Source organism: Lolium rigidum, chromosome 6, assembly GCF_022539505.1.
Source record: "Lolium rigidum isolate FL_2022 chromosome 6, APGP_CSIRO_Lrig_0.1, whole genome shotgun sequence".
Classification (NCBI taxonomy): domain Eukaryota; kingdom Viridiplantae; phylum Streptophyta; class Magnoliopsida; order Poales; family Poaceae; genus Lolium; species Lolium rigidum.
In genome coordinates this window covers 171,979,356-171,984,283 of record NC_061513.1, presented here as the reverse complement: position 1 = coordinate 171,984,283, position 4,928 = coordinate 171,979,356, and the positions used below count along the sequence as shown (strand labels likewise).

Sequence of the window (4,928 nt, the reverse complement as noted above, 5' to 3'; positions counted from 1 at the left end):
TGGTGAATTTACTCGCTAGTACCACGGCTGGTAGTTAAGAACTGAAGCAAGAACAAATCTTCAGTATGGTCATTCCCTAAAAATTTGGTAGTTAAGAACTGAAGCAAGAACAAATATTTAGTATGGTCATTCCCTAAAAATTGAAGGAAAATCGTAGATGCAATAGCTTTAACTTTAGGCAGTCGATTATTTACTGAATTGTGAGTATTATGTTTTGTTGGTGCTCTCCCTATCACAGGTTTCCCACTCAGAATCTGTATGCTAGATTGATTAGGCAGCTTTAGGCTGTAGGTTGACTCAAATCTGAGAGGTCACAACCATCACGTGCTCTCAAGAACAATGACAATCAATTAATCAGCATAAAACAGTGAACAGAAAATCAAACTTATATATCTTGTGTACCGCATATGGACATAGGCAGGATAACACACAATACGGATCAAACAGTCGGATGTAGCTGTCAGGGCATCGCCTGGAAATGTACAAAACAAAGAAGCGGCTGTATGCTTTTTCTACTGCCTAAAAACGTTCAGGAAATCCTTCTATTGAACTGAGTGCATTAAGCAACTTTAGGTCTTGAGCTTCTGAACATAGCTTTTGAACAGAGTAACCATGAACTGGAGTTGCGTTTTTTGGATGGACTACTGAATATGACAATGAACCTGCAATTTACTTTATATGATCAGCTCTAAAGTTGTGGATTTTAATAGAAATAACAAAGGAAAGTAAAATATAAGAGGTTACACTAACAACACCTAAACAGGAAGAGACTCTTAATGATGGCATCAATAGCTTCATCGTAGAACGAAACCTGAGCACAAAAACAGAATAAACATGAACAAAAAGCATTAGCCGCTAAGTTGAAGTAACCTATACTCAAATAATAGAAGGGCGCAATCACGCGATGACTACCCATTCACCCCAGCAACCTTATTATCAGCAGCGCCATCGTCGACGTCATCATCTGGTCCAAATATTCCCATCCTATTATCCAGCTCATTTTGGTTGTCATAAAATACAACTGAGCAAACTTAGGGTGATCACTCTCAGGAGATAGCAAAGAACCAATGTTATGAAAAACAGCTCCACAGATCTTTGTGTCAACATGAGCGCCAAGAGACATAAAACAAAACATGGAGTTACGTTCGCGAATGTTGCGCATAAAGCGAACTGACCCGTCCACCGTGGCAGCAACCTGTATATACACAATGGTATTTTTTGCTCAAACATTTGTTACCCTCTTGGTACCAGTAGGAAGCGCCACAATATAGAAACATACTGACAACATAACAATGACCTAGTAATATCCATTTCGTTGAGTATGTGCAGGTTGTGTTACCCATGCCATCTGTGTTCTCTTTGCTCTTAAAGTAGGCCCGAGTATCCTAGGATAAGCACGTTCCCTTAGCAAATCACATGCTCAACAAACCGGGTGCGGGTCAGAACTATTCAAGACTGCGGGGAAAAATCTAACACATACACCTTCAAATATCTTTTTTATTTAATGATGGAAAGCACCACTGTAGGAAGTAGAAATCATTCTCCATGCTGGTAAAGCGAATAAATATCACCTGCTCAAACAATCCTGGGTAAATATCATCCGAGATTGTAGGAAGAACTGACATAAGCAATACTGTAGACTACATGGAAGAGATATCAAACACACTAAATAATTAATATTCTTGAATCATTCATGTAGTGAACGACATCGCCCTAAAATAAAATAAAAAATGCAGGAAGCAATACTAATTTTTTTATCATGAGGTAAGTAACTACTTAAATCTTACTGAATAGTTTGCCTGCTTCCAACCCTGATTCATATAATTAGGAAATCATCCAATAAGATGGGAAATTGGCTTTTGTGACAAAGTAGTACTTTATGCTATCAACTAAACAGATGCACCACACTATGAACTAAACGATTCTCAGATCGGATTCCCATATGAAAGGTTTCGAGCAAGCAAGAGGTAGTTGACCCCCTTTGCACTAACAACCCAGCAGATCATTGCACAAACATGAAATAGGATAAAAGTATAGATACATATGAACGAAAAATTTAATGGCTATCAGTAGATATGTTGACAAAATAAACAATTAACATAGCTGAGCTACTTCTTATATATTACACAAAACCTGGGAACATCTCACATACTCATTAAACAGACATGAATTTCTTATAAACCCAATCTAAAATAAAGTGAAAAGAAATATGTGAACAGAAAAATGTCTTGCATGTATAGTAGCATGGTGTTAATCTGTATGTCAAGAAATCAGCATGTTTACCTTTATCAGAAATCATCATGTTCACCAGAACTACTGAAGGGAAAGAATAGTGAAGTTAACCTCACCCATTCAAGAGCCTTCCTTGTAAAACTTGCTTGAATGGAAGCCATTTTGCCTGCAGAATTCAGAAGTGCAGGAGATATAATCACCTTGTGCAAATACTCCCTCCGTTCCTTTTTAATTGACTTGAATTGAACGGAGGGAGTATCTTCATAGTGCAATAGGAGTTCAGGACAAATGATTGAAAACCAAAATAACATTTCCAGAACAACCTGAATATCTCTGATCAGCAATAGCGTTGCAAGAGAAAGAATTAGCCTGAATTGCTAGATCTTCCATAGACTCGTGTTCCATAATCAATATCTGGAAATGTCATAGTCAAGTCGTCAGATAGGCTGTCACCAGCAAAATGAACTAAGGCCCACTTCTTTTGGGCTTAAGCTTATGCATAAGCCAGCTTATAGAAAATGGTGGTGAGAAACTGTGGTGGGGAGAAGCTTTCAGAAACTATTCCTCCTATTCTTTTGGGCTTATAACATTTTGGCTTATTTGTTATGTTAAGTTGTGAAAGTCCGAAATACCCTTAAATACAAAATGTCTCCGGTTCAATTCATAGCATCATTATAAACGAGCAATAAATAAATCTAGATCATCCTTGTAAATTACAACATGAGCAAAATAAACAGAGGAAAAGTACATGCGCAGATCTAGACCACCATTTATCCATTAAACATGCGGACATGTGCATCCAAGCTAGACCAACATCCGATCACAGCTCCCCCCAGCTAAAAGAAATCACAGATCATGCCAACGGGTAGACATACGCGAGCTGGCCTAGTGAACTGGATCGGACGCGTGCGTGTTCCAGTCGAGCCAGGGGAGCTGCGCGTGCCTGGCAGAGGCGGAACAGGTCACGTCGGTGGACGAGCTCCTGCCTCATGTGCTGGGAAAGATCTGGGCTCTTCGGCGGAGGCAGAGCAGATCGTGCCGGAGTGGATCATGCGGGCGAGCTAGGGAGACGGGCGGGCGGGGCAGGCTTCAGCAGCGTGCCCACGAGGTCGGAGGCGGCGGGCGGGAGGCAGCAGAGAAGGATGCGGGGAACTTGGGGACGGGCGGGCCGCGGAGTATTCGGACGGTAGCGGGGAAATTTGGCCGGCGGCGGAGAACACTAGCTGGGACCCTCGTTTCTCACGGGGGGAAAGTGGACGGGAGAGAGAACAGGATGTCACTTGGGTTGTTGATCTGTTGGACTGCGGTGGCAGTTTGGAGTAATTAATGGAAACAGTAGGGGTAGTGCGATGTAACGTTTCGTTCATCGGTGGAGAAGCTCGGGAAACCGGCTAGAAACTGGTCGAGAGCAGATTCTGGATATACACAGGACTAGAGCTTCACGGTACAAATAAGCTGGCCTTAAGCTGGACACTTCTTTTGGGCTTGAGCTGCCCACAACCTCGAAGCTGGTTCAGAAGCCCAAAAGAAGCCTAACCCGGGCAGCCCACTCACAGCAGCCCGGCGCCCGCGGACAGTCGCATCCCTGACTTGTGGCCGGTGGGCGCTGCTGGCCGGCCTGGCTGCCGAACGGACGGCGTATGATCTCCTTGAAATACATATATGTACAAATACTGCAATATGGAAAAGAAAAAAAGAGAAAAATAGCTTACCAATGGAATAGATTTACGTTAGTTTATGATCTTGAATCTCACGCAGCAATCGTTTACGAATGTATGTTGTTCTTTCCAGCACTCAAAATCTGAGGTCACCAGAAAAGAAAGATCAGCTTGTAAGTGAACCAATGCATTGCTGAAAATTTCTGTCATCAATATATGGGAACTTGCAATATAAAACAAAACTTGCTGAAATTTGTTATAGTGTTGCAGGCCCGGCTGGAACCGGCGGTGTCCATCTCCATTGTTTGCTATTGTATGCCAACAACCACGACGCAGAAGCAGGACGATCTGGCCGCACCAAGACATCGTTCACCCATCAAAAGGACCGAATCAAGAACGAAAGCGAATTGTAAGCCTGTTGTCAGCGTCCGGCAGCGCAAGCACCCCACGTCTGCTTCTCTACAGGACGCATTCCGCGGAGGACAGGCACCACCGCGGCAATCGGTGTGTGCCAGGCCGCGGCCGTTTCGATCGCAGCGTTGACCAGGGACACGTCCAGCGAGGCTCCTCTGTCGCCAGAGGCGAGGGCGCTGCTGGCCCCACGGCGCCGGCCATAGCGGGGCTCTCCATCCTCAATTAGAGCGGCCGCGCCACCTCATAGATCAATGAAAGGGAGGCCAAGCGCGGGGAGGATCTAGTCGATCTCTCCCGTAGCTCCTGGCCGCCGGGGATGACGACCAGCTCCCGCGTCCGGCGCCGGCCTCCTCAGGAAGGGAGAGGAGATCGGAGGCCGATTTTCCCACTCTCTAGCAAATCGGCAGGCACAAGAGCGCGTTCCTCAAGAATTAGGAGCCACTCCAGCCTTGCCGCCATGGCCGCCGCCGCCACCACAACCCGCAGCAGCTTGCGCCGCTTGACGGGTTGCTGACTATCTCGTCTTGCCGGAACCGAACGCCGGGCGGAGGTTGACTTGGTCGGTGAAACTTCGCCCACCGCGTATTGAGGAGAGGAAGAAAAATGAAGGAACGGGATTGGAGG

At 45.1% G+C, this 4,928-nt stretch overlaps 1 long non-coding RNA gene across 5 annotated transcripts; it reads right to left on the bottom strand.

Annotated features, from left to right (window-relative positions):
- Positions 1–407: 407 nt before the first annotated feature.
- Positions 408–4,379, bottom strand: LOC124667148. Of its 5 annotated transcripts, none has more exons than XR_006991180.1 (4): positions 3,945–4,379; positions 930–2,646; positions 756–811; positions 408–662 (listed from the first exon to the last, which is right to left on the bottom strand). It is a non-coding gene; the product is annotated as an uncharacterized LOC124667148 (long non-coding RNA). The 5 variants fall into 5 exon arrangements; XR_006991179.1 differs by having other exon boundaries at positions 756–1,195; positions 1,298–2,646; XR_006991177.1 differs by having other exon boundaries at positions 756–1,571; positions 2,284–2,646.
- Positions 4,380–4,928: the final 549 nt, after the last annotated feature.